Below are 9,538 nucleotides of genomic sequence, written 5' to 3'. Positions count from 1 at the left end.
CAGTCTTTAGCCATATGACCCATTTTACCACAGTAGTAGCATTCAACATTACTGTTTGCATTTTGGCCTCTTTGCCATCCACCACAACCTCTTTGGCTCCCCCTGCCTCTAGAGTTACCACGTCCTCCTCCATAGGACTGGATTTCTTGAGTTTGCTGCATATTTTGATTTCTACCACGGCCTCCAAATCGGCCTCCTCTACCTCTGCCTCTACCTCTTCCAGCATTTGAGTAGAAGACAGCTTCTTTTGAAGTTTCTCCTGAAGAAGATGCACCACCATTTCTTTGCTCCTCAGAAATTAGAAGAGCAATCAGCTCCTCAAAATCAGGAAATCTTTCACGAACTGAAATGGATGTCCGAAACTGTGCATAATCCTTTCCTAGACCATTCAAGGTCACAGAAACTAAATCATCATCTTCCACTGGCGACCCGATGAAAGCAAGTGCATCTGCAATCTTCTTCACCTTCATGTGGTAGTCATTGATGCTCATATTTTCTCTTTGCACATTATGCAACTCTTGCTTGAGCTGCATTTTCTTGGCTTGCGTATTTGTACTATACATTTTTGACAAAGTATCCCATGCCTCCTTTGGCGTACTTGCATCCTGAATATGCACAATCATAGAGTCTGAAATGCTGATAGACAGCCAGTACATAACTTTCCTGGCTCTCTCATGCCATGCTTTAAATGCCTGCATTTGCTTTTGATTGGGAACATCAGGAAGAACTGGTTCTTCTTCCTTTCCTGCAACAAATTCCCAATATCCTTTTCCCATAAGGAAATTCGTCATTCTAAAATTCCATGCTTGAAAGTTGTTCTTGTCAAGCTTTTCAGTGACAATCTGTGAAAGAGAATCAGACGCCATTACAGAACACTGCAAAAAATTCTGTCACTGCAAAAAACACAACTTCACCCTCACAAGGGCAAATCTGCAAAACTGGCGAAAGTGGTATTTGACCACACAGTCACTTCCTAGTGACGATTTTGCATAAACACAAACCAAGGATGATTCTGTAACTCCCAATGTCTCTGCAAATAAGCATACGATGCAATTTCTGTGGTAACTTTTCACTGACCTGTAGAACAGTGGTCGCACAGCATAAAACTGGGCCTTTTCCTGAGTGCGTGCAGAAAACTTCCGCCTCCAAAACAAGCCCCGAAATGGCCTCAAATCAAAAAAACAGGGTCGCCAAGGCCTAAAGCCCTTACCCGCAGCATATACTGCCCTCTTGCTTCATCGCGAAGGGCGTCTCAACCTGAGACAATGCACTCTTGCAATTTTCGGTTGTGCTACCTGCAGAGATCTGCTCCCAAAACAGAAAATGAAAGCAACACTACTCCTCTTACCAGAACACCGCGAGCTTGGCTTGCTTTCTTGAGCTCCTTACCACGAACAAGGCTCTGATACCATGTCAAGATTGTGGGAGAGAAAGAAGGAGTCTCACTTGAAGCTTTCTTGCTTGCACAATGGGGGAATACACACAAGGGTGGAGGCTGAAAACAGTTTTCCTCTTCTTAGTTGTGTAAGCCAAAAAACTCAAGTACAAAGAAATAGAAGAACCCTATATATGGGTCTCAAACCAAACTCAACTAACTAAGGTGGCATACTAACTGAGCCACGAACTAGAGTAGATAAGGATAGCTATCATGTAGCTATTATTCATGGGCGGTGTACCAACCGCGTCTGCAACTGACAAGTCGGTGACATAAATACACAACGGTCACCCTGGCGTATCACGAGTGGAGCTCGATATCTCAATAGGTCACGCAAGGGGCAAAGGGGCAATCTAGAATCCCTGTTGTAGCAAAGCAGCTAGACAAGTATGAACCTAGCAATGACCCATATAGCTTTATGGAGCAATTTGAACAAGTTTGCGAAGTAAACGGTCTCACGGACCTTGCACAACGCTCTCAAGCTTTCGGTCTATGCTTAGGTGATAAGGGGAGAATTTGGTACACTAGTCTAGATGCAGCTGAGCGCACAAACTTTGCCCGTCTTAAGGACCTCTTTATCAAGAGATTCTCTGAGGCAGGGTACTCTGACAATCTCACCGTCCGGTTGATGAATGTCAGTCAGAGGGAAAAGGAAGACATAAGGGACTATGTCACTCATGTGCATAGCCTCTTCAAGAGGATCCCTGCAAATGAGTGACCTAACGAGAAGGCTATGTCTATCGTATTTATAAATGGAATTCGAAGCGTGGAGCTCTACAAGGCTTTGGCTAGTAACTCCACTCTACATCGAGACATGTTAGCTAGAGTCTTTGAAGAGGCAATAAGGGTGGACGATCAGCTTAGGGAGCGAAGCATGAGGAACTCCAATCGGGAAAGTACAAGTCAAAGAGCTCCAGAGCGGTCAACAGTTTCAGGAGAGAGAGAGAACTCTAGCATATAGGATAAGGGAAAGAGTGTTGACCAAGGCCAGGAGCTGGCTGAGGTGAGAATGGAGCTTGCATGATTGCAAGACCAAATGAGGAAACATGTGAGGTCGTATGTGCAATATATACACTGTGGCGGTAACCACCTCTCAGTCAAGTGCCAAGATCCTAGATCTAGGCCATGCTTGAACTGTGGTAGGTTCAGTCATGACGCATTACATTGCAAACTACCAAGGAGATTCCCATATGCACAGCAGTACAACCCTCCATACTTAGGCAACAGGCCACCTAACCTCTTTGGCAGGGGAGCCCAGTTGACGCTTCCATCGAAGAACCTAGTGAAGAGGAGACCTACGTGAACCCATACATATCCTATGATGAGGAAGGCAATCCAATCCTAATGGACTACCGACCAGTATCGGTGATGGTGCTAGGTAGAGGAAGAGGCAAAGGCTTTGGAGGACCAAGCTAAGATCCAATGTCATGTTGGACTTGCAGTCATCCAGGCCATATTTCATCACACTACCCGGAAAGGGAACATGCAAACAAGGACAAAGCTGACCGTCCGATACACCAAGTGTGGAATCACACACCTATTTCCTGACTGTCCTAGATGGAAGCCATCAACTAGTTCTGCCAATGTGCCCTCAGTACCCTTGGGGTTGTTCGGTGTGGAGACCTTTGACAGTGAGGATACGCCCATCCCACTACATGTCATGATGCGAGCACAGACAAAACAAGCAGTCATCTCATTGCTTGGGCCAAGTAACCTGGATGCAGCCTCGTTGGGAAAGAAAAGCCAGAGGAGAAGGAGAAAGAGAACAGACGCAAAGATTACCCTTAAGACTGAGGAAGCTATAATGCTACTGACAGGAAAGAGGGTCACTAATGCAGAGACAAAGACCTCAGCTCCTAAGACAGCAGAACTAGGGAGTGCCAAGGTAGGGGAATACCCACACCCCAAACGGCAACTCGAGGCTGTAGCCAAAGTCAAGGAGTGGGTCAAGGATGCCCAGGAACACCTTAAGGACGTAGAGCCCATACTGGAAGACCAAATTGAAGACCTCTCTAGTGTGAGTACACCCGTTTCACCGTCGCAACCTCAATTGGGGAATGCACCCACACCACATGAGATGCCACAGAGGCAAGACCAGGAAGAAGCATGTTAGCAAGCTAATCAAGACATATGGCCAAAGAGTGCTGACCAAGGAGGAAGGCAACCACCTAGCAACCTCCTCACTACTTTAGTAACCACGCCAGTAACCTTGAGCCTAGGAGATCTGCTTCGGTAGCACCCTTCCTTATGGCAAGAATTAAAGCACTGGGTGGAGGGAAAAGAGGAGCACACTGCCGCTGACTTGCAAGAGTAGAACGTAGTCACGCAGATTCCAAGCCTAACGCTACACTCAGTTCCAAGGTCACTGCACGTCAATGCTTTCTGGGAAGACACTGAAATGCATGCAGTCTTACCTATCTTAGCCTTGGGGGATGTAACACGAAAAGGAATCGTAGACACAGGCACCAGCATCAGTGTCTTGAGCCACACAGTTCTATAGGCCTGGGGAAACCCACCCGTGGAAACGGCTAGGTTCAATGTCACATTGGCCAATGGAATGAAGGTCAGACCATTCGAGGTCCTAAAGAGCTGGCCAGTGAAGGTCACAGGGGTGCAGTTTTTCGTGAACAACATTGTCATGAAGGGAGTGGACTATGACATACTGCTAGGCCGACCCTGGATGAGGAACGCTCGAGTTATTGAAGATTGGGATAACAATTTCATCTTCTTGGGGAATAGAACAGAAGCGGTAAGGGTTGAGATAGATACTTAGAAGACTACCCCAGCCGACCTTGATGCTATCTCAACCATGCTAAAAGGTGATGCACAGGCAAGCAAACCCTATGGTTCATTCACCAAGTGCATCCCTTGCCCTGAGGACGAGCGGGATTGGATGCACGTCTTGACCTACCATTCTCAAATGAGAAAGAGCTATATAGGCAAGCTGCTAGATCCCCAAGCATGCCAGCAAGGAAGCCCATCGTGCCACTCTGCATGATGGTAGGAAGCTCACGTAACCCAAGGAAACCGGTCTCACTCCATATCCCCACCAACAAGCTCGAGCTTCAGGAAATCATAGAGTACCTGACTAATAAACTGAAGGGCAACATGGCTGCCAATCTAAAACCCCTAAGTGATCTTTTGGCTAAGCCTGAGTGGAAATGGACCAAAATTCATGATCTGAATCTATTATACAATTGGGCTTTAGTCACTGAAAAAAACGAGATTGGAGAGGAAAGCCTGGGGGATGATGAGAGCAGCCAGAGGGGCAAGACTCTGATGATGAGGAGTACAAGGACCACCGCTCTATTGGAGACGAGAGTGAATAAGAGTTAGGCACGATAGAATATGACACTGAAGGGAGAACGATCGAACAGATCAAGGCAGAATCTAGGCCTAAAAGGGAAAGGACAGGCTGGAATGAAAGAGGAGTCATGCGGATGGAGTGTGATAGATCTTGGTTGGAGCACATAGGAGCCATGGATTACGAGCAGGCAGGAATGGCACAACCATTGGTAGTTCCAGTGCTTAAGACGGATACACCTACTGAATTACAGCCCCCTAGCAAAACTCCTTCCTCAAGTGAGGAATGTGAGTTTAACTCGAATTCAGAAGTCAATACGGAGAGTGATCCTGAAATACCCCAACCCTCTAAGATCAGATGCACCAAAGGGAACTTGCCAGTCCACCTAAGGTGTAGACGGCTAAAGGAGAGGCCAGGAAGCGAACTAAGGACTTAGAAGCAGAGAGGAAAAAGAAGCCGTAGGATCTCCCCAAACGCTTCATAAAGTTTAAGAAGGGTGATAAAGTGGTGATTCTGCTAGGAGCAAAGAGACAAGGGCAAACCAGTGAGCCAATTGGGGGACCCGCCAAGGTCAAGGAAGTCAAGTTGGCAGGGGAAGGTGAGAAGCCTCGACCTGTGTTCATTGCTGACGACTTGACCAAGGATGAGGAGGCTAAACTTGTTGCTCTCCTATGAGAGTATGTCGACGTGTTTTCCTAGTCCTTGGAGGAACTTAAAGGAGTCCATCCTAGGGTTGTGACCCATAATATCCCAATGGTTCCAGATGCGGTGCCAACAAAGCAACGACCTTACCCTATGAATCCTAAACACGCCTATGCAGTGAAGGAGGAAATCGATAAGCTCTTGAAGGCAGAATTTATATATGAGATTGAGCACACGGATTGGTTATCACCTATAGTGATCATTATGAAAAAGAATGGTTAAATTCGAGTGTGCATGAATTACAAGAAAGTTAATGCCGCTACGAAGAGGGACAACTACCCCTTACCGTATACCGAGCACATGTTGGAGAGGGTAGCAAGCAAAGAAGCCCAAAGCTTCCTAGATGGCTTCTCTGGCTATAATCAAGTGCAACTGCACCCTAATGATAGGCACAAGATTGCCTTTGCCATGGAGTGGGGTGTATTGGCCTACATCATTATGCCCTTTGGGCTAATGAATGAGCCTGCGACCTTTCAATGATTAATGTGCACCATCTTCAAGGATATGCTTAGACGCAAGCTAAAGGTGTTCATAGACAACTTATGCATACACTCTAGTTGGGCCGAACACTTAGAAAAGTTGAGATTTGTCTTTGAACGGCGTCAGTTATAAAACCTCTCGTTAAACCCCTTAAAGTGCCAGTTCTGGGTGAAGCACGGATGTATCCTAGGGCATGTAGTGTCAAGGAACGGCATTGCCACTGACTTCTCAAAAGTCAGGGTCATTATCGACCTACCACCACCCATTAACTACAAGGGCGTTCAGTGTTTCTTAGGCTATACGGGATACTATCCACGCTTTGTACTGAAATCCTGCGGCATAGTACTCCCAGGCACACTACATCATTGTGGCAATTGATTACCTGACAAAGTGGGCAAAGGCAAGAGCCACTAGAAAGAACGACGCTAGAACCACTGCGAAGTTCTTGTGGGAGCAGGTCCTTTCATGTTTTGGTTGTCCAATTGAACTAGTAAGTGATCAGGGCACGCACTTCATTAATGAAATGATATCCTACCTGCTCTCGAACTTCCTAATCATTCATAGAAGGTCCTCGCCCTACTACCCTCAAGCAAATGGCCAAGCAGAATCCACGAATAAAATCCTAGTCAATGTGCTTATGAAGGTGGTATCCACATCACGAAGTGACTGGGATAACAAATTAATGGCGACCTTGTGGGCCTATCGTACAGCTTATAAGACGGTTGTAGGGCAAACGCCCTTTAGGCTAACTTATGGAACGGAGGCCATTCTACCCTTAGAGTTCTTTGTCCCTAGCTTAAGGATAGCAGCCCAGGAGCATTGGGAGGGAAGAGAGGCTTGGACCAACCGCTTAGTGGAGTTAGAGTGTCTCACGGAGACTCTCTGATTTGTGAGAAGGCACGAAGAAAGATGTGGTTTGACAAGCATGTCAAACAGTGCAACTTTGATCAGGGAGACCTTGTTCTACTATACTCTATGAAGGGTCACAAATAGAAAATGAAATTTCGAGGACTAGGACCTTTCCGAGTACGTACAATTAGTAGAACAGGCAATGTTAAATTGGAGACGCTTGAAGGTGAAGAAATAGGCTTTTTCAATGGCAGTCACATGAAAAAGTACTATCCTCCTTCCCATCAGTTGCACGAGCCACCTATGCTTGAAGCCCCCTGTCTCAACGTCTGGGTGGCCACTATTACCGAACTGACAGATCAAGAAATAAGAAGCAGTGGCACCCGCCTACCTACGAATCACGGTCACTGCAAAACGGACGTATTCTTTTGATGCCTTGATCGACAAAGGTGCTGACTATAATATCTTGACGCATGACCATTGGACACGCATTGGTCAACCTAAATTACAGCCCACAAATGCTAAACTCGGTCCATTTGGGGGCAACACTTACTCACTCTTAGGAAAATGCAAAGTGGTTGTCTCTATCGAGCCTGAAAGTATACCAGTCTTCTTTTATGTGTTGCCAAACACTAAAGGGGCCGGTAATAAGTCACTACTAGGTCACACTTTTGAAAAACAGATGAACTGCAATGTGGACTATAACCTAGATCGCATCCATCTTGCTATAGGCAATGTGCGCATAGTGACTACTTTTAGCAAGGGTTATCTTGATCCTTCTACAATTGCAAAGCCACCGATAGAGACCCCTACGACCACACCTATGAGCAAGCCTAGGGAGAAGGGCTGTGATATCTCACCCCACACTCAAATTGCTAGAACCAAGCCCACCAAGGCAATTCACAAGGCCAAGGATTCCATGCTCATATGGGTGCCAAAACGACAAGGGCCACCACCTTGTAAACCACAGAAACGTGCTTCTAAATGCAAAAACTATCAGTCACAGCCTAAGAGGCAGCTCAGACGCTATCGACCTAGGCGCATGACCATGCTGCAATGGATCCCCAAAGATCTATTGCAAGCACAAGGATACTATGAGGGAAACCCCTGGATATGGTTGCCTAAGAGTGGACATTCAAGAGGCCCAACTCTAAGCAACCTCACTCCAACTAGAGAGCCTTGCATATATAGAGCCCAGGCTGTGAAGCAAGCTGGACCAGCACTGGTTGTGATTAATGAATCCCGACACATTTATTGTCCAAAGCTAGATGCCCCAGAATTATCCAAGTCAGAGGAGCTGAGCATCCCCATGCCAGCTCAAATAGAATGCAACACACCTCCTATGCCATTGGAGCCCCCTGCAGCATCTCAAAGTGCTTCTGAGTGCAAAGTCCCATCTGTGATGCCATCAATGGAGTCACCACTATCCAGCCCAATTGCGCCATCACCACCAGCAGGTCTCAGGCCTTCGTATGAAAGACGATCTTTTCTTTCAGTGGCCAAGGATCTTGCTGAGACCTTGAGAGATGACGTACTGACATGCATCGTGTTAGATAACACCTTCACCACATTCGCTAGGAGCTATGAGAGGCTTGACCTAGGACTTCTTGATGAACCCCTTGCTTCTGAGGTTCGTGCATTGACATGCACTTGGGAAGACTACAAATTTATGACCGTCAAATTCCCTAAAATTACCACCGAATTAATCGCTAATGGAGAAATCTCAAAGGAGCAAGCCATTCTCAGAAGACTAATTACCTCATACCGCAAGCATGCTCTCTCTGCACTTGAACAAGAACTGGAGGAGCTCACGCAGCTTGCCAGCTCTGATTCTTCGTTCTTACAACTATGGTATGCCTTGCGACTCCAATGGGAGAAAAAAGTTACCGCATCATGACCAATGCCAAGCAAAGAATGGCAATCAAAACAATTGAACACGACCCTACTTATGTGACACCTCTTTCGTTTAGGGTTTTGGACATTACACGCAACATACACTTAGATGACCCTGCGTTAGCCCACCCTTGCATTGACAAATTCCTTACGGAAGAGGAACTGCACGTTGCTAGCCGCCTCAACTCTGGGAACATCTTTCATGATGTCTTGACCTATATCACCCAAGCTTCCATACGACCATGTGAACTTGATCGTCATGCCCAGCTTGAATATAACCCTAACCTCTATACTTGGTTGTTGGCCAAGTAACTCGCCCCACAAAGTCCATGTGAGTCCTCCTTCTTCCCTTGCTAATCCTAGGAAGGATTCCTTTAAAACTTAAGAAGGGGGGGAGGAGCAAAGTGAGAGCCAAGTGATGTAGCAAGGTGTAGTGATGGATGAAAATGATCAACTAAATTCAAATAGGAAAGAATGGAGGAAATAAATGTTGCTTTTGAATTATTTCCAAGTTTCATACCTCTGAAGCAGCACGGCAAATTGTCACACGCATTCTTTCTTGGGTTTTTGTTAGTGATGAGTCAATTCATAACGCTAATATTGGCATGGTGTAATGACAGGCACCTACCATGGTAGGACAAGAAAAGGGGGGTAAACTTCCATTCACTGAAGAGGAGCTGACAAAGTATGGGATCAGTGTTGAGACACATGGATTTAGCCAGTTCACGTTCAAACATACCCTGAATTTAGACGATGCCATCCTGGAAGAGCCAGCAGTGAAGGAGTTAGTGGATAAATGCAACCTCCAAAAGTATGTGGAAAAGGTCGGGACAGGCTGTAGATTACAACATGTGCACTGACTTTTTAAGAAGCTT

The sequence above is a fragment of the Lygodium microphyllum genome, chromosome 30 (genome assembly GCF_053477565.2).
Source record: "Lygodium microphyllum isolate KBCC chromosome 30, Lygodium_microphyllum_v1.1.10, whole genome shotgun sequence".
NCBI lineage: Eukaryota > Viridiplantae > Streptophyta > Polypodiopsida > Schizaeales > Lygodiaceae > Lygodium > Lygodium microphyllum.
This window is presented reverse-complemented; position numbering follows the sequence as displayed.